Source organism: Girardinichthys multiradiatus, chromosome 10 (assembly GCF_021462225.1).
Source record: "Girardinichthys multiradiatus isolate DD_20200921_A chromosome 10, DD_fGirMul_XY1, whole genome shotgun sequence".
Taxonomy (NCBI): domain Eukaryota; kingdom Metazoa; phylum Chordata; class Actinopteri; order Cyprinodontiformes; family Goodeidae; genus Girardinichthys; species Girardinichthys multiradiatus.
Window position 1 is genome coordinate 7,402,270 of NC_061803.1, and position 21,498 is coordinate 7,423,767.

General features: G+C 40.3%; 1 long non-coding RNA gene across 1 annotated transcript; it reads right to left on the bottom strand.

Moving 5' to 3' along the window:
• Positions 1-4,167: 4,167 nt before the first annotated feature.
• On the bottom strand, positions 4,168-7,328 carry LOC124875554. The gene is made up of 5 exons (XR_007040062.1): positions 7,140-7,328; positions 6,937-7,039; positions 6,165-6,787; positions 5,661-5,879; positions 4,168-4,546 (listed from the first exon to the last, which is right to left on the bottom strand). It is a non-coding gene; the product is annotated as an uncharacterized LOC124875554 (long non-coding RNA).
• Positions 7,329-21,498: the final 14,170 nt, after the last annotated feature.

Below are 21,498 nucleotides of genomic sequence, written 5' to 3' on the forward strand. Positions count from 1 at the left end.
TAGCATAGTAAAGAGTTTGTTGATTGAAATATGTTTGCCTTTGAGTTGCACTGTTGCCTTGCAGCAAGAAGGTCCTGGGTTCAATTCCTGGCTGGAGTTTGCATGTTCTCCCTGTGCATGTGTGGGTTCTCACTGGGTACTCTGGCTTCCTCCCACAGTCCAAAGACATGCCTGTTAGGTTAATTGGGCACTCTAAATTGCCCTTAGGTGTATGAATGAATGAGTGTGTGGTTGTTTGTGTGTTGCCCTGCGATGGACTGGCGATCTGTCCAGGTGTACCCCGCCTCCCGCCCATAGACTGCTGTAGATAGGCACCAGCTCCCCCGCGACCCACTATGGAATAAGTGGTAGAAAATGACTGACTGACTGACTGACTATTTTTGTTAATAAATTCTTGTATTTTAAGAAATTGTGTGAATTCATTCCTTATATGTGCAGAGTTTATGCTGTTCAATAATGTCAGAGCTCGTCTCACACCTTTCTATTCTGTCCTAATACCATCGCCTTACTGGGTTGGTATTCACAGGATAACCCTTAACAGACCAAAATATTTAAATATTAATATTCAATATTCAATAATATTCTCAGATTCATAATCACAACACACCAATAGATGAGTGAATGAAAAGATTAACAGTAATCCATTCACTGCCTTAATCATATTTCATTGGATTCTCAGAGGCAGGAAGCTCAGGAAGTAGTGCACTGGCTTCATTTCAGAACTTCAGAAGTTTAAAAGAGAAGGAGAGACAAACATGTTTCAAAAAGAAAAAAGAGACACTGAAGGAAAACACAGTGAAGGTAAATCCTCTTTGCATTTTATCAAGTGTTTGCAGTTTCTCAACAAGCCTGTTTGCAGTAGCCTACTTCTGTGTTTCCCTGTAGATTTCAGTAGGTATAATGCAGCTGAAGGATGGAGTGCTGAAACCGGTCAGAGGAATGGTACTTCCCCTTGTTGTGCCACCAGGATTGGGTGCAGAGCAATTGCAAAAAACTGCAGAACAAAAAATGATGGCCTTTAACAAACATTTTCGAGGTGGCCCTTATTTTCTACTCTACCCTGATGGTACAAAGATAACTAATATACCAGGGACAGAAACAGCATTCTCTCTGAAACTGTACAAGGAAGCACTGGGGAAAGCCTACTAACGTATCACAGTGTACCTTTGCACAGTTGAAGATTTCCCGGCTGATCGTAAGTTACTCTTAAATGAATAACCTTACAAAAAGCCTCTCTTGAACTAATTTGTATCTTAAGTACATTGTTCCATTGTCTAATTTAAACAAATAATACTCTCATGTCTGATTTTGTATTTTACAGCTCAGCAATTTACCTCAGACTCTTCTGATTCTGAAATGATTAAAACAAGCAGAAGTGCTAAAGAATTTAATTTGGCTGATACAGTTGTAAGTGTAATATTCACCATTTTACATCTGCTTACATGTGCAAGTCAGAGATAATACTTACTTATCTGTTTTTTTGGCAGGATGTTAAACACATTAGGCATATTGACATTGCTTATACTGGTCTATTAATCAAATATTAAGTGTAACTGTGAGAGATATATTTCTTTTCTTTATCCAGCTATTTGAACCTAACTTGCACAGCACTAGTGATCAGGGCAGGGAATCTTCACACTTTGATTCAGCAGCCCCGGTAATACATGACTTCTTCAAGGGGCCTAGTGATGTACTACGGTTATAAAAAACTCAAAAAACATGTTTATGATAAATGATAGTGTGACCCTCTAGTCACACTCTCTTGTTAAGGTAAATACAGAAAACACTTAAGTTTACTTAGAAATGGAGCAAACAAAACCTTTAGAATGCAAAAATAGAATACAATCAGCCATCATGGTACCATATTTTATATGGAAAGCCTTTGTATGCTATCAGAGTAACATTTGTAAAGTCATTATATGTGACTAGGCCACTTCAACTGCAATATGTCTTGTTCATCTGTAGCCTTGTCTTTAAATATTGTACAATTATTTTGTTCTATGGTACATAAAGTAGCAGGAAACAGACTTCATCACCAACCATATTTGTTTACATTAGAGCAGTGTCTTTCTGAACAGGAGGTCTGATACCAATAACTTTACATCTTTAAGTGCTTTTACTTGCCAACTTTTACGTGCCAGTCTAATCCCTCTAATCTCTCTTATTTGTTATACAGATCTTACTTTTTGATGCAGAAGAGTGCCCAGGAACTACAATGGATGCAGTAGAAACTACATGCTATAAGTATTCTTTTCTCTCCAGATTTCAAGTGTGATGATTGATTACAGGATCATCAACGTCATCATGCAGTCCATTTTCAGCAGATACACACAACTGTTTGCGCCCATTAAAGTCGATGATGAGGGGGACTCAGGGAGTAATGGAGGCAGTCTTGATCTTCCAAAGGATGCAGAGTAAGAAATTAATACTTATAAATTTCGTTTTTTTAGGTTAATTACATCAGCTCTCATGCTTTAAGCTAATAAAGTAGTACGGTCATAGTCACTATTTGTCTATTGGTAGAGTGGAACAGCTCTCTGCATCACAAATAATTGCAAACCTGGCACTCCAAATTGACCGCCACGCTGTAAGCAGACTTAAGATCTGCAGCTCTGACATCTGGGATGGAGCCGTCAGAGGATTCAAAAGAGCAACATTCTCTGAAAAGAAGGATCTCCTTGTGAGGTTTTCAGATGATGCTGGCTGGTTTGAGGATGGTATTGATACAGGTGGACCAAAAAGGGAATTCCTCTCACTTCTGATGAAAACTCTGAATGAACGATCCATATTTGATGGACCTCCAGAAAGTCACTACCTTGTCTACAATTCCAGTGGTACTATTTTGTCTGGAATGTTTTGAAATAACTAAATTATTCAACCATGCCATCTTTGTGTGATATTTAAAATGATTGACCACTCAATTACTCTGCATTTCCACGAGCAGCAATCAGAGAGGATGAGTATAGTTTGGTAGGGAAGATGATTGCCTTGTCCATAGTACATGGTGGACCAGGCCCAAATTTCCTTTCAAGGGATTTGGTCAGCTACATCTCAGGGCAGTCCAGTTTCCACTCATCTGTAGCAGACGTTACAGATGAAGAAATAGGGAAAGTGTTACAAGAGGTATGATGGTCATTGCTGTAAGGTTGTGTGTTATAAATGTAAGCAATTTTGTCTCCTTTGAAATGTTCTTTCAATGTATTATTCAGATATTTGTAATTGTATAAAATGACTTTCTTTTATCTGAAATGAGTAAAGTTCATCTCCTTTTTTGTCTAGATCCAGAATGCTTCCTCATTACAGACCTTCAGAGACTTAATGGTACAGCACAGTACCATGTTGCAGACTGCCGGGTGCTTCAAACATGTCAAGTCATTGGAGGAAAAGCACTCCATTGTGAAAGAGTACCTCAGGTGGTACATAATTGACAGGAATCACAGCCCAATCGAAAGGTAGTTGTATTGTGTTATTGCCGTTGTTGCTAAAAAGTAAATACAATAATTGTGTGGTATAAAACGGGTATATCATTTCAATACTAAGTAAATGTACAAAGTGTACATTTATTTTCCTAAGCAACCTGTTATTGCATTTCAGATTCAAGAATGGACTTGCTACCTTGCAGTTTTTAACAGTTTCACAATGTTGGTATTTACTGTTTACTGGTATTTACTACTTTCAGAAGATAACAGTGAGGTCACCCTGGAGGATGTCCTCATGTTTGCCACGGGTGTGCCATGCATGCCTCATGCTGGTTTGAACCCTCAGCCATGTCTTGAATTTCTTAACAGCTCAAAATTCCCTGTGGCAAATACATGTGCCAACACTTTAAAGCTGCCTCTCTTGGACAACTACAACACATTTAAGGACAATATGAACTTCGGGATTAGGAATTCCCCTGGCTTTGGATGCATTCAGTCAGCATGCAGCTGTTGGTATCTTGAGCCAGACCTGTAAAGGTTGTAGGTTCTAGTTCTTCTGTGTTAGTGTATCCATGCTAAACCAGTTGGTTTTGAGTTCTACTGCATTTGTTTGTCCCTACATTGGGACCAGTTGACCATTTCAGCGTTTCTATGTTTTGTTGCGCAGTTTGGTCTGAAAGTCAACACATCATAAATTAAATGTCCGGACAGTTGTGAGTAAGTCTCAATGATACTGTTGAAAGCAACACTGTTTATAACATATTCTTTATTTTGTCAGATTGTATGAATAACTGCTGTTGATTTTAAGCAACAGTCTCTGTATTGCTACTGAAAATAAACAAGACCTGACTGACTTTTCTGTTTACATTGTATTCAAAGTTATGAAAAGGGTTGTTGTGTATTTTACAGTCTTAACATTTTATATATCAGCCATGTTCTTCAGAGTGATGTAGATTTCTACAGCAGCTTCCCATTGAAGAGGTGGTGGTAAACCACTTTGTCGCTGCAGTTCTTCAAACCAATTTTCCTGTTCATCATCAGTTGGAGTTCCTGCTATGGGCATGAGGGTGTTGAAATGGCTCAGGGCTTGTGCAGATGCAGGGAATCCACAATTTCTGCCTTTGAATCTCAGAAGAAGTTCAAAAAAGGTCCACATTTACTGACAATTGCAAAAAACTAAGCTTACATTCCTTACAGGCATATTTTATTTTAATGCCATTCCATCCATCTCCATTGTTAGTTACAGGACCAGGATGCAGAAACCCAAAATGACTTTATATTAAAAATCATCAGGATCTAAAGTAACAGAGTAAAACTGCTACAAATTGTATTTGTTGTTTGCATGTATATATATATAGTTTCAGTCACAGCATGATATTTGAAAGATACAAAAGAAAGAAATGTGTATTCTTGTATTGACATTATTTTTGGGGTGTTTGTCTAATGGCATGGGGGCAAAGACTGGCAGTGGGAAGAGTTTTAAAGATTAATGACAGTATCTATTGCGATGTGTACTATGTACAATACTCAGTAGCATCACTAGAAGCACCACAAATCATGACTGTAGAATACCAGACAACCTTTGGACAGACAGCCTTCTCTGTTAAGAGTTGTAAGCTTTGGAATTCACTACCATCTCATTTTAAGACCTTGACTGACATTAAAATACTGATTTCAAAGCTTAAGAATTGGCCGATGGTGAACCAGAACTGTTCTCATTATTAAATATTGTAATTGTTTTTGATTCAGTAGTTTTAAATACATTGTTTTATATCTCTGTTGGGTCATTTTATTGTATTTACTGTTGGTCTTAAAGCTGCAGTATGTAAGTGTTACAAAAATATGTTTTTTGCTTAGACCCTCCAACTGGCTCTGATTGGTTGTTTCCAACTGAGTGGTGGATATCTGCAGTTAATACTGGGAGAAGGCAGAGGAGCTTGAATTTCTTTCATAGATTTCTTGTCTTATACTGTGATGACATAATGATAATTTTAACAAATATGTAAAAACCATATTTTCCATAAACGTTACATGCTGCAGCTTTCACTTCTCATTTAAACTATCTGTTAAAGATCAGGATGGTTGTTGCGAATTAGCTATGGCTACAAATGCTGTGATGCTGGAATCAGATTGTCTTGATCTGTGTTTCTACTATTAAATTAAATTAAATAAAAAGTATGCTTTATAATCAAAGCATTATCCAATTATCATTTTGTTTTAACATGAAAATGCAATACTCACCTGTGAGGCACGTGATACATAGCCTCTGGTTTACCAGATGGGCACTTGGACTGGCGAACAGGACGAATAGTGTGAGTATTCCATGGTTGCTTGTATTCGTCCAGTTCTTTCTGAAGGACACCCGGGAAACAGTATCGCACCAGACTCATGTGTTGTCTGCTACCATTGACGAGGTTCCTTTCCCTCAAGTCATTGAACAGATCCATCCAAAACTGACTCCTAGTTAAAGTACAAACATCTTATTAAGATGGATTTGGCCCTAAGAAAATACTCAACAAGGATTGAAGTTGCTTTCAGAGATGTACCGCAATTTTCAATAGTTAAAGAAGCTGTTATATGAAAGCAATTTTAAAATGAACACAAATAGTTTCAAGCTAACACTAGTATATATGAAGGAAAAGTGTGTATAGATCAGAATAATCACATGTAACAAATACTGAAATTTCAAGTAGATGCACCATGCATCCATAATAACTTCAACAAGAAGGATTATGTGACAAAAACCTTTGTTTCCAAAAGTAGGACCACCAGCTTTCAATACGTTAGTTGGATGTTGAAGTCCCATACATGTGGCTTTTGGCTCCTGCAAATTCATCTGTGTGCAATGATCTCAAGGAACAGTGAAGTGCTGCCATCAGTCCATTTTCTGTTCCGCAGTCAGTCCGGAGGCGCATTGGAAAAACTCCAAACTCAGAAATACACTGCATATAATCTTGAGCAATGATCCTAGGATCATTGTTGGACTTCCCACATTTGAGCCACATGATTTTTCTGCAGAACCCATCAATGCAGCCACTTATCGCAATACCATAGGGTTTTAATTTGTTGTACCCATCAACATGCCAAATTTCATTGGGTCCCACTGAATGATATGCTCTGCGGACAAATCTTCGTCTAGACCTGTTTTCTACTGCAGCAGATCCAATTCTCCCATTAGTCGCATCACATCCCCTCTTCTGACGATGAGATAATACTTCTGTTTAAGGGTCTGCCACATCGCTCGGTAACCCAGCAGTTGGCCTGATCCCTTAAGTACATCAGAAATAGCTGCCTGTACAGTAGCAATTGGTGTGTACTTTGTCCTCCTGGTCAGGCCTATATAATATCTCCAGTTGTGGTTTCAGGATCTGAGGGGAAGGAATAAGACACTAGATATAAAAATAGAAAATGTGCCTTATACATAAACTTTGTTTTCATCTATATTTACTGAATGGTGAATAAACAGTACCAAGTCAGTAATGTATGTGACATCACCAACTTTCGGAGCAAAACAAACCGTCATCTTGATGACTCCTTAAAAACTGAATATTTCTGCCACATGAGCCACAATAGGACAGAACGACATGAAGGTTCCCACCACAAAATGGACAAAACATAACCTGGTAAAAGGCAAGAAGAATTAGTTAGTCTTCATATGCATTCTCACAGAGTATTTGCACCATCATTATACATAAGGCACACCATAAAAACATTTTCCACCTTGGCTTAAAAAATTGTTCCATACATTGCTGAGTTAAACCTGATTTATGATGTGCTTAACACACAGGTTAAAAAGTTGCTTTCAAAAAAGATGCTAACTGTAAAAAAAAGAACTTAAGGAGTCTATGGAGATGACTTAGACAATATAAGTATACAATATAGTTGGAGTTATAACTTCCAATTCAGAAGTTTCTAAGCGATAAATTCTTTGTTTTATGCACCAACTGTCGCTAAGCAATGCAAGTTATCCAAAATTGTTTACATCGTTTCCATGGTAACCACTGACTCACAGACATAAAACGCAATGTTTCCCTCTTCACAGGGTTAACAAACTTGCAGTTGTCACTAAACCCACTTTCTGACACCTGTATCATAGTTAACTAAAGAAAAACATTTCACTTCTTATCAAACGGGCAAGATTTGTCTGCTGTTAGCATGCGAAGCTTCTCTTCCCGTTGTTTCCTTCAACAGGCGCTGTTACTTCTGTTGCAGGTTACGTGACATCCGTTGTGGTTTTGTATTTTAGCTGTGGTTTTTGTATTTGTGTTGTGGCTCTTCTATTTGTGTTGTAGCTTTTGTATTTTTGTTGCTGCTTTTGTTTTTGTGTTGTGACTTTTGTTTTTTGCCTGACACCTTTGGGCCACCGTAGGATTCAATCTGAGATCTCCCTTGATGCTCTGTTGTCTCCTCTGTTGGCGCTGCTCACTCTGCAGCTCAACATTTCATTACTCAAGAGGAACAGTGGGAAACCCCACTGTTTGACCCCTCCTAGAATTGCACTTTAGTGGATATGCATTACAAGAAGTCTGGAACTCACCTTGACCCTGTATTGAAGCAACCTTAAGAAGCTCAGTCCACATCCTGGTTCAGACCACAGCAACAAAACTCACATGTACAACCTGCCTCTCTGCCCTCGCTTACAAACACCACTTGGAGATGTGTTAGTCTACAAGAAAAACACAAAGCCTAGCTCAGCACTGGTTTCCTCACCTCACCCTCCTCAAATACCCCAAGGTCCTCAGCTTTCCCTCCAAGCCAGTTACTGTAAAGGTAATAACTACACAATTCAACAAACTGTTTGCCCATATAAACTCCTCTCTTTTCATCCCCAGAGTATCCCCCCTGCTGCTGCTCTGACTTTCAACCACTCAGGTCGGTCACTCACAATCTTAATTACTAAAGAAACCTCTTTAATCTTACATGCTTTTATCCAGTGTGTCTGCCCTTGAGGTCAGAGAAGTAAAATTGCAGACATAATAGAAAAGGGCTAAATTGCTGCCAGTAAAAACATCAGAATAATACTTAAAACGTAAAAAAAAAAACTGGACCTGTAACAGACACAGCTGTACAAGTAACCAATATTATCTATTCATCTTGCACAGTAAGGAGGATGGTTAGGAAGCAAAACAATAGAAGCTTCAAGTTCGATACTATCTACTCTGTTGTTTTGGAGGCATTCCCAACAAAAAAGCACCTCATGTTCACTGTTAAGTATGGTGGATAATCTGTGATGCTGTGGGTCTGTGCCACAAGGACCATGTTATATAATAGCACATGACATCATAGACTTAAAATACAGTACAAGAACACGGAGACAGAACTTAAAAGGAAAAAATAAGAAGCACAAAAGAGAAAGAGGTGGGGCAAAAAGGAAAAAGGGAGAGAAGGAGAAAAGAATGGAGAAGAAAAAGAAGGATGAAGAGATTACAAGATAACACCCTGCTTGCTTCTACACCTGCAGGAGCATACATAATAACAGCTTTTTTACTGCAAAGTGCACGGTACTTATGAATGCAAGATGTAATTAGTGGTAAATGCAGCTCAATATAGAACATTTGTGTGTCTGTTAACTCCTAAATCTAAACACCTGTGGGTCACAGTGTGAGCGTGCTTGTGTATACAAGGTTTCTCCATAAAACTATGCAAGAGCGAGTGTGAGGAGCCACAGACCTGCTCCCCTGCACCTGGGACAGATACAAAGGAGATCTGAGCCATAGACATAGTTGGGACCACAGCCATGGATTTCACCATTAAAACTCCGGTACAAACGTTTCTGGAACTTTCAAAGTAAATTGCATTTAACCGACTTCCAGCACAACTTCAGAACGGGAATGGTGGTAACAGCGGACTTCCCATGATGCCACTGCCTGTATAAAACCCCCACCTTCCCAATGGTCAGATCTCTTCCACCCGGACTCCGTGCGAGGCTGGCCGGGGACACAGCATGCTAATGTCTCTTTGGTGGCAAACAAACAAAAACTCTTCAAACTAGATCCAAGGGTGTCAGACGATCATCGATCATATGCACTGAGTTAAGTACGGATGAATTACTGTTTCTATACCCGATATTCATTCATAAAAAGGGAAATTAAGGTATAAGCATTGCTTGACTTTCTCTCTGAGGCCTGCAGAAGCAAACTGTGTTCCAGAGAATTCCCTGCAGAGACACTGTCTCTACGAAGCCGAGTGGATCGGTTTTCCCAGTCTGGAAAGAGGACAACAGTAGCCGCATCACCGTGGTAACGTGCAGTGTGGTCAGCGGACAGAACGGGCCGCCCAGCCACTGCTCCGGGAGGTTTGCTGGAAGCTAACCCTTTGTTCACAGAGCTTTCTTCAAACTTCGTCGTTGCCCGGACAACTCCTCAGCACGGTTCATACAAGGTTAGGGTTTGGGCAGAGTAATAGAGAAAGATTTATGATCTGAACGTTTTTCATTTTATGAGGTTTTGTTTGTGTGAAACTCAGCTATCTCAGTGCTAGCAGGCTATCTGCAGCACCCGTGCTCAGTTTTTGTTGTTCTGTGTTTGTGTGTTTTTAAAGTTAAGACAAACTTTACTTGAAGGGTGATTTTAAACACAGAAGATTGATCATAACACGCCGTCCGCGCTTATGCATTTTAACCGTTTTTATTAACGGTATTTTAAAGGTGTGTGTTTGATTCTGGTGCTAAGCTATCAACTTCTTTTGTTAGCTTTAACTGCTAATAGCTAATGAAATACCATTAAGCCCCATTTCTCCAGAAAGATTTGGCTCTTTTCCAAAATATTCCCTTGATAATATTTCTTTAAATATTATTTTAATAAATAAACACAGCTAATGAGACACCGTTGAGAATTAGTGATCCAGAAGGTTGGTTTTATTCAGCAGATCATTCTTTAAAACATTATTTTATTAAAATAATATTTTATCTGATCTTGCATTGTGAATGGTTGTCTAAACGTTTGCTGATTATTGCCTAACTTAACTTCACTTCCAGATTATTCAAGATAATCCTTGGTTCTCAAACATAACCATTGCATGGTAATGTTGCATCACTCTTTTGGTCATGATTTTCAGTCATCTTTAATCAACTTGTTTATATTGTACATAGCCCATTAGTCTTCGTTATTCTTTAATTCTGCTTAGTAGTGTAGTTGGATTGTTTTAGCATAGTAAAGAGTTTGTTGATTGAAATATGTCTGACTTTGAGTTGACTTATTTTGTTAATAAATTCTTGTATTTTAAGAAATTGTGTGAATTCGTTCCATGTGTGTGCAGAGTTTATGCTGTTCAATAATGTCAGAGCTTGGCTCACCCTTTTGATTTTGTCCTATTACCACGGCCTTACTGGGCTGGTATTCACAGGACAACCCTTAACAGGCTGAAATATTATTTGATAAAATATTAAAGTATTAATATTAAATAATATTTTCTGATTCATAGTCACAACAACATCCAAATGCCGAGAGCACAGGAACCCCCGGAGAACCATTGCCGGGACTACCGCAACCCCCCCAGAGAAGAGCAGGGGAGAGTCCCAGGGGAACCACCCAGCAACCACAGTGCAGAAGCTCCAGGGAGCTGCAGCGACGAATTCACAGGCCCCGCCGGTAGCCGTCTTCGTCAGAGCAGACCCAGCCATGTACCCAGAGACCCGGGACACATCACTCCTCAAGCAGAGGCCCGAGAGAGCCCAGGGGTCCAGGCCCCGGCATGCAGCCACCTGGAGTGAGCACACACCAAAGCACACAGCCCCAGACCCTGAGAACCACAAATACACCAGCGGGCAAAGACACCAACCACCGGCAGGTAGTGTAGCGGGGAATAAAAAGGGCACCACATTTGATGGGGGGCCTAAACTGATCCAGGAGAGGGAGCAGACCAAGACCCAACCTGACACAAAAACCAGACACACAGAGTCACGATCACACATTCCCTCCCTCATGCGTACACATAAAAACACTCACATCCATGCACCTAACTAAAGACAAACAACAATGGATGTTGTACACTCACTCACACTCCCCATACATACTCTATACTCCCAGATCCAGTGCCGTTACCACATAGTAGCAACCAGCCCCCGGACCCGGGAAGGGGTCCCCTTCCCTCTGGGGTAGAGACAGGCAGACCGTCCCAGCACCAGCCCAGACTAGTGCTGGCACCGCCCGAATCCAAGCAACCCCCGACCCCCCTTCCTGACGCCAGTTCCCAACGACCCCCATCCTCATCTGGAGAGGGGGCTATGTACAAAAGAGAGGTCTACCTGGTCCAAACGAGCCCGCCAACCAGACCCGCCAACGGGATGAAACAGTCCCAATCTTCCAATGAATTCTGATCTCAACCCCATGAGCCCCACGACGGCAAGGCAAGGGCCCCGCGCAATGCCAACCCAGCCTCCACCCACAGGCGCAACAGGGCAGACACCACCGAGCACCTCGCCCACAATGGAACCCCTGACCCCACAGCAAGACGAGACAAACTCACTCGGCAAGAGGTCCACGGCCAGCGGCAAGCACCCGGGGCCAGCGTCCCCCACCACGGCCCCCACAACCACAAAAACACACCACATCACCTGGGAGCCTGGCAGTTTCAAAGATCTAGACTGATAAAAGGTCAGAGATCCTTCTCTGTATGGTTTAACCTTGTGAAATGTAATAGGAGAAGATTAAGTGCTGTCCTATTGGCCAAAGGAGACTGTATCAAATATTAATAGCATGGATGTCAATAAGTGTGGCACTGATGATTTTGCAAAAAAAACAAGTATTTCCTTATTTCCTAATGTGGGTTTTTTTTTTTTTTTACACTCTGAAATTAATGCATTTAGATTCCGGATTACATTTTTCTCAATTTCCAGTGACATTATGCTTTTGTAATAAAAGATGAATTTATTTTAAAGCTTTTTCATTTATCTTTACCAGGGTTGCCAAGAATTGTGGAGTGCCCTGACTCAATCTATTGATCCTGAGACATAATAACACTAATCAGTATGCATTAGAGCAAAACAAAGACAAGGTGCAAAAGCATCTAATGTTCTAACAAGTCTTAAGTTTTAAGTAATACTTTTTATGTCATTAGCTCTGTAATCATCATTATCACATCAGGACAGAAACCTAATTAGAAGTGTTATCCAAGCATGCAGTACTTTAGATTTTCCAGCCTAAGTTATTGCTCACTGCTAGGTCACTGTGTCTTCAGTTTGCTCTGACCTCACATCTGTATTGACTGTGTTGTTGCATTTGGTGCACATGAACTGAAAAAAGAAAGGTAATCATCTCGCACAATTCAATAACTTTGACCCAGCGATATTGGTGAGTAAAACATGAATAAAACCAGAGCTTAGTTTAACAGAGGAATCTGATCTGTCGGTTATTGTTTTGCTGTCATCCAAAAAAAATTTGATTACTTAATGATGGACTGAGAGCTGTTTTTTGTATGTTTCATATAAACTGATACTCTGATCTGAGCTGCTGACACTATTTGAAAACCTTGCTTGTTGTCTCCTCCTGTAGTTTCATCCAATATTGATTTAGGAGCACATACATACAGGGTATTGCTTTAATGCACACGCACAGGAAAATAGCCCTAAGATAAAGATAAAGCACAGTAAGAGAATGCATTCTTTAGAGGCATGGTGTCTGCACAGTTTGACTTATTAGTCAAAAGTTTCCAAAACAGTCCATTTGGATTTGTCCACTTTGGAATTTGACCTTTCACTTAAAGCAACACGTCTCTTAGCCCCCAGATAACTTAATTTGACCTGCTGGTTTAGCCAAAATAAAGACAATTTCTGAAAATAACAAAGAGAACATATGTTTGTGACCTTCCAGGCTGCTTTTGTGTCTGTTTATATGAAAACCACCTGCAACTGCAGTGGATTTCAACATGAGACAGAAAAGGGGTCATGATGGTTAACCATTTCATTTCATTTTTATTAAAATATTTCAAAGGTCATCTGATGCTTTAATATTGATAATGTTTTTGCCAAAGATCTGAAAGTGAACCTATTTTTATTTCGTTGAATACTTATACTGTTGTTTAAAATACCCTGAATGTGCAGGTTAAAGCTTACGTGACAGGTCAGATTTCATATCTGTGACAATCCCTGGCATAGGAGAGAAAAAGCTCTTGGTAATTGGCTAACTTTACCTCAGTGGCTGTCTAATAAAAACCACCTCCCATGTTGCCCAAAGTGACCCAGTGTGGGCGAAGTGCATATCCAGAAGGCTGAGCAGTCCTGAGATCCAACTTTCAGAAAATGCTTGTCCTTCAGTAAAGCAGGACCCAACCAAATCACCATGTTTTCACTGCTGTTGAATTAAATGTTGGTCGACATTTTACAATACGCTAAGTCATCTAGTTATGAGTTTAACTCTGCAAGATTCCCTTTGTCTATGGATTAACAGGACAGCTTCAAGTCCAAGGTAGAGAACTTGCAGAACTCCAAAACTGGAGCAAAAAGGTCGACGGTTGCTGACCTATCCTAAAGTGACCTTATTGGCTGACAGAAGCAAATGATTTGTTTTTAAGCTACAGAGACAAGCATAAGGGAACCACATACAGCTGAACCCAGATATTCACATGAACTGTATAAAAAGTCTCAACCTTTTTTCTTCTCTGTGTCTGGAATGAAATCAGACTAAACTTCTGTTTTAGGTCAGCTCTGACTAAGAGAGAGGTATCTACTTACCTCAAATTGAAAGGAGTACATACATGTTCTTAGTATTTGGTAGAATTCCTCTTTACAATGCATTTAACTTGCGTCAAACCTTTTAGGTATCCTTCCATAAGCTTCTCACTGCTGAAATGTTGGCTGATTCCTCCTGACAGAACTAGGTTCTGTCAGGAGGAAAGATTGAGATCAGAGCTTTGTGTAGGCCACTCCAAGGTGCTCCCCCTGACTTTGTAGTTCTGAAGTCACATTTTAACAAATTTGTTATGAGCTTAGGATCATTGTTCATTTGGAAGACCCAATTGTACCCACATTTTATAGTCTGACAAATATTTCCACATAATGTTCTTTTCTCTGTCTCTCTCTTATTGTTCTGGCGTTTGAAAATAGAAATCAGTTTAGATGTCAGAGAAAGAAAAAGGTTTCATGTTGTTTCTGTAAATATCTGCTTTCGACTGTATCTGTGGGAATACAGCAGGTCTTGTGGGCAAATCGGCATCATACATCAAACACAAAAAAGCACTTTGTCCTCGTCCGGAGAAGATTCTGATATGAATGCTAGTGCAGTCTGTGGTGGTTCATAACTTTGGAAATGTTCCATGTTTTCTCATTTTTATCTCCCCTCTTAGATTAATTTAGCTCATAAAAGTCCAAATTAGAACAATAAAATAACATTTGTCTTGACTTTTAAGAGTCAAACAGGTTCTTGATAACTGGTCCTTTATTTATTACAGAAAACAGTTCATCTTTTAATTAACTCTTCCTCGATAAATTATGTGTACATAAAAAGTAGAAATGTTTGTCTTGTAGATTAGTGATTTATGTCCAATTTATTTTTTTAATCTTTAAAATAAATTTTTTAATTATATTTTTTTTATCTTTTCAACCGAATGAATGAACCCAGTGAATGAACATTAATTAATTGACATTAGATGTGATTTTCTTTTCCTCTACAAACTTTTGTGAACTTAACTTTCCATGTTTTTTTCTTTTATATTAATCCTACAAACTGAAAACTGAAATAAACTGAATATTATATATCTTCTCATCTCCTTTGTACATGGAATTAACTCAATGGAAAAGAAGAATTTAAGGATTTAGATGGAACTGTTGGAAGTTGCAAGTCTCATTTAATTTTGAATAACTAATGAGACTAACAGTTATGAACACTATTATCATTTAAAGCTCATATCTGCCACTGTAATAAAACAGGATGGCTCCAAGTCAAAGCTTATTGTTTGCTTAACTAATAATTTCTGCTAAAATGAAGAGTGCATGTGTGCATCAATATGCAGTATATCACAATCAGAGACAAAAAAATAACAACTTAGCCCCGTTTTTTTTTTTTTTATCACTGATTCATTATTGTCAACAACTGCACCCATTGCCCTTTAGTGTTTTTACTAATGGTCCTACTACAATTTTTCTTCTGATTTTTAGTTTCAGACACTAAAAGGTGTTTCATTAATTTTTGAATGTTACTTGAAAGGTCATTCTTTATCCATCTCCCAAAACGAGTCTGCAGGGAAAGTGCTGCAGAAGGATTTACACTGACATTCCCACAGGAAAACCTTGCCATGGCAGAACTGGCTTGTTTTAATTAGTCAAACTGTTATCAGTCATCAATCAATGTCCAGCATTAATAATGTTCTGACTCTGAGGTCCTAATAGTTAATTTCTTTAATAACGTCTACTATTTTTTACATAAGTAATATGGAACTCGGAATGTTCTCCAAAAGAAATAACACAAAGTTCCCTAGCAGCAGTAAAGTGGGCTACAGTAAGCAGAAAATATACTCTTAACTCAATAAGATGAATCTGAGTGTTGACATTTAATGGCAGAGCCTAAAACAAGCAGCAAGTTTGCCTAAAGTAGAAAGAAGAGCAAAATATTGCAGCTAAATCTGACAGCAGAACCACTGTACTACTGTGCCTTGCCCAGTGTTAACTACCTTTGAACTGTCTCACATTTTGTCATGAGATAGACCAACACTAGGAATTACATAAATGATAATGTTAAAAAAAATTAAACCATGTTTTATTTTTTTATTTTGAACAAAGTGTCATAATTTTGAACAAAGTGTCATAATGTTTAAACGTAAGTATTTAGTATTTATTGCTCAACTGCAAACCTCCGGAAACTATTAGTTGTGCACTTCACACATTTGGCCTGGAAAAATGACAAGAAGAAATCTATTGTTGGAAGAAGGTGATAAGAAGTCCTGTTTCATCTGGAGGACACAGCATCATGTTGCAGAAAGTGCTCTGGTTAGATGAGTCCAAATGAGCAAAGCATGTTAGCTGGGAAATTAACAATGCACTTCAACCTGAATCAACCATCACCATTGTGAAAGATGGTAGTGGCAACATCATTCTGTGGGGTGCAAATAAGCTGTTCATAGTTGATAGGAACCTAGGAGAGAACCTAAATACATGGCAATTCTAGAAGAAGACACTGCAGCAGGTGAGCAAGGCAACGACAATAAACATAAAGCCAGAGCTACAGCTGAATGGTTTAGATGAACGTGTATGTACGTCATGTTTTAGAATGGCACTGTCAAAGTCCAAAATTAAATCTAATGCAGAATCTGTGACAAATGTTGAGAAGTTGATGTTCACAGACACTATCCATCCAATCTGACAGAGCTTGAGCTATTCTATAAAGAGTAATGTCAGTCTCTGGATGTACAAATTTGGTGGGGACTTGCCACAAAAGATTCTAGCTGCAATTGCATCAAAAGGTGGAATTGATTCATAGTGCAAGCCACTGTTTTTAGTTTTTATTAGAAAAAAAAACATTTATAACATTGGACCATTTTGGACCACTACCACCTTAAAACTAGGTAGTGAGCAGGGCGCTGTGCTGATGGTGTAGGGGTTAAGCGCACGACCATATGCAGAAGCTACAGTCCTCAAAGCAGCTGTCCCGGGTTCAAGTCCTGGACCTGGTGACATTTGCCGAATGTCTCCCCCTCTCTCTACCCCTCTTTCCTGTCTGCCTGCTGTAAATAAAGGCCACTAGTGCTGAAAAAAAAACTAGGTGGTAAGCATTGATTTCCTGCTTGATGTTCTATTTTCAGTTTATATATATTGTAGCCTTCTCAAATCACTTCTCTAATTACAAATGGCAACAATGTTCTTTTTGCAATATCTTGAATGAATAGCTGTTCCCGTCTTGTTGTGTAGCATATGTAAATAATAATGCTGCAAATGTTTTTAAATTATGATCCAGCAAGACTTGACATGTATTCTGCCCGTGTACATGAGGGAGAACCAGATCCAGGGGGGATCTGTTTCTAGACGGAGTACTCGTTTACCCTTGTGCGTTATATTAGAGCTGTTATCACGTCAAGGGTAATTGGAAGTGTGGGCTGGAATACCAAGCGCGGATACTGCGGACCAAATAATGGTGAAAGAAAACACAGAAAGCATAGAACAATATTGAAACTTCTGAGGGAGACATAACAGTGAATGCTTATAAATTTTAAACCTCTATCATCCAAGTATAATCAAATCTAACATTATTTTTAAGACAATTTTCATAAAACGTGACACAAATATACTTTACGGGATATACAGTACACAGTAAACATTGCTCAAAAGAAACTGCAAATGTCTCATATTACAAACCGCATCAATTTCCCTTTATTTCTGTTTTTAATGTTACACTTACACTCACCGGCCACTTTATTAGGTACACCTTGGTTGGACCCCCTTTAGCCTATAGAACTGCCTCAATCCTTCATGGCATAGATTCAACAAGGTACTGGAAACATTCCTCAGAGAGTTTGGTCCATATTGACATGACAGCATCACACAGATGCTGCTGCAGATTTGTCGGCTGCACATTCATGATGCGAATCTTCTGTTCCACCACATCCCAAAGGTGCTCTATTGGATTGAGATCTGGTGACTGTGGAGGCCATTTGAGTACAGTGAACTCATTGTCATGTTCAAGAAACCAGTCTGAGAGGATCCGTGCTTTATGACATGGCGCGTTATCCTGCTATTGTCGATGCTGCTGCCCGTAGCTGCGGCCGTAAGGTCTGCGGTGCCTGTCGCAGCTGAAGAAGGAGTCCTATTGGCTGGGGTTGGCTTGTGGGACTCCTGAGGCAGCTGACGGGTACCGTGAGGCCAAGCGTGCCGTGGCCCAGGCGGTGACAAAGGCAAAAACTTGGGCCTCGGAGGAGTTCGATGAGGCCATGAAGAAGGACTACCGGTTGGCCTCGAAGCGATTCTGGAAAACCGTCCGGCGCCTCAGGAGGGGGAAGCAGTGCTTTGCCAACACTGTTTATAGTGGGGTGGGGAGCTGCGGACCTCGCCTGGGGACATTATCGGGCGGTGGAAGGAGTACTTCGGGAATCTCCTCAATCCTGCCATGATGCATTCCCTGGTGGAAACAGAGGCTGGGGACTCAGGGCTAGACTCTTTCATCACCCAGGCTGAAGTCACCGAGGTTGTTAAAAAGCTTTGCGGTGGCAGGGCTTCGGGGGTGGATGAGATCCGCCCTTAGTACCTCAAGTCTCTGGATGTTGTGGGGCTGTCATGGCTGACACGCCTCTTCAACATTGCGTGGCGGTCGGGGACAGTGCCTCTGGACTGGCAGACTGGGGTGGTGGTCCCCCTTCATAAGAGGGTGTGTTCCAACTACAGGGGGATCACACTCCTCAGCCTCCCTGGTAAGGCCTACGCCAGGGTATTGGAGTGGAGAGTCCGGCTGATAGTCGAACCTCGGCTTCAGGAGGAGCAGTGTGGTTTTCGTCCCGGCCGTGGAACACTGGACCAGCTCTATACCCTCTACAGGGTGCTCGAGGGTTCATGGGAGTTTGCCCAACCGGTCCACATGTGTTTTGTGGACCTGGAGAAAGCATTTCACTGTGTCCCTCGTGATGCCCTGTGGGGTTGCTCCAGGAGTATGGATTCAGGGGCCCTTTACTAGGGGCCATCCGATCTCTGTACAAGTGGAGCAGGAGTTTGGTTCGCATTGTCGGTACTAAGTCGGACCTGTTGCCGGTGCATGTTGGACTCTGGCAGGGCAACGTTTTTCCAATCTTCTATTGTCCAATTTTAGTGAGCCTGTGCGAATTGTAGTCTCAGTTTCCTGTTCTTAGCTGACAGGAGTGGCACCCAGTGTGGTCTTCTGCTGCTGTAGCCCATCCGCTTGAAGGTTCAATGTGTTGCGTGTTCAGAGATGCTCTTTTACATGCCTTGGTTGTAACGAGTGGAACCAGTCTGGCCATTCTCCTCTGACCTCTGGCATCAACAAGGCATTTGTGCCCACAGAATTGCAGCTCACTGGATATTTTTGCTTTTTCGGACCATTCTCTGTAAAACCTAGAATGGTAATTCGTGAAAATCCCAGTGGATCAGCAGTTTCTGAAATGCTCAGACCAGCCGGTCTGGCACCAACAACCATGCCACGTTCAAAGTTACTTAAATCACCTTTCTTCCCCATTCTGATGCTCGGATTGAACTGCAGCAGATCGTCTTGACCATTTCTACATGCCTAAATGCATTGAGTTCCTTCCCTGTGATTGGCTGATTAGAAATGTGCATTAACGAGCAGTTGGACAGGTGTACCTAATAAAGTGGCCAGTGAGTGTAGTGTAATTACTGAAAAGATGTCTGTATGTAAAATTGCATTGAATTACTACTCTTGGAGCATGTTTAGCTAGTTTTGTTACTGTGCGGCAGTAAAGAAATAAAATATACAAAGAAAATATTTTAAGAATTATTTGAGATTTTTAACAAAAGAGCTGAACATTTTGACTTTGAAAAACATTGCTTAAAAAAATAATCGACTTTGTTGTAATTACTTGCACGTGATTTCTTCAGATCAAGTGAAAGAAAACCTTTTTGAATCAGCCTGCAATTTGTATTTCAAAAAATACTATCTCCAAAACCCTAATTATGCAAATTGGTCTGTGCTTTAAAAAAAGGAGGTTGCAGACCTCAACTAGTTGTTACACCTGGCTGATTGATGGGAAACATGGCCCCAACAAGACAGCTGTTGGTTGAAACAATGGACAGGATTATGAAACTCCTTCAGGAAAGGAAGAGTGGGAAAAATTGCTGGCTGTTTCCAGGTGGTTCTGCCTAAAATGTAGAGCAAGCTAAATAATAGGGATGTGAAAGGAAAACAAACTGAGGTATTTCAGAATCAGAACCAGAATCAGCTTTATTGCCAAATTTGTACAGACAGGGAATTTGACTTATACACTCTGCTCTCAGTTTATATATATATATATATATATATATATATGTAGAGAAGACAATGTGAGATCAATCCAAGTATGGATTTGTTGTTCTGGAACTCTGACTGTCAAGTGTTCGTCAGAGAAGCAGCCTGGGGGAAGAAACTGTCTCTGTGGTGGCTGGTTTTGGCAGACAGCACTCTGTAGTGCCCACCTGAAGGTAAAAGTCTAAACAATTTGTGTCCGGGGTGGGTGGGGTCTGCAGAAATTTTAGCTGCCCTTTTCCTGACCCTAGACCTGCAAAGGTCCTAAATGTAAGGAAGGTCTGCTCTGATGATTCACTCTGCAGACCTGATTGTTTGTTGCAGTCTGGACCTGTTCTGTTTTATGGATGAACCAAACCACACTGAGATGGATGAAAACAGGACAGACTGAATGATGGCAGTGTAGAAGATAACCAGCAGCTCCTGTGGAAGGTTGTACTTCCTGAGTTGCCTCAGGAAGTAGAGTCTCTGCTGGGCCTTCTTCTGAACATTGTCTATGTGTGAAGACCATCTCAGTTTCCAGTGGTTCCTTGGAACTGGAAGTGGTTCACAGTAGATATTGTGCTGTTAAGGATGGTGAGTGGGGGCGTTCTCTGAAAGTCTACCATCATCTCCACAGTCTTAAGTGGGTTAAGGTGAAGGTGGTTCTGACCACACCATTGTACCACCCGATCCACCTCCTGTCTGTCATTATTTCAGTAAAATTCTGTTAACTAAACATATACTAGAATTTAATATATACGTCGTTTTGGGAACAACATAGTTGTACTTGAGGTAGAGACTACGCTCTTTACTTTAAGCCACTAAGAAAAGTAATTTTTTAGGTTTAGGATTTATACCTTTTAATAAATTAAAGATAAATAAATATTAGTTGATAAAGCGGAACATTTTGATCGGATTGCTTAGGCTTAGGCGGAACTATAATGTTGATGCACACTTAAAAAACCGGGCATGGCGTCGGGTCATTTGTGCAAGCTGCACACTGTTTTATCACGACTTTCATACGTAGCTTTGTTGCGAAATGTGCAAAGTAAGTGTTGTTTACTCAATGCGAACTGATAACAGTGTTAGCATAACCCGGTCTCTTATTTAAAGCGTCTTAAACAGTGACTGTGGCTGCTAAAGCTAACAGGGGGCTAACCTTGATGTCTGTAGATTCATCACTCACCTGGATCAGACCAATAACAGTT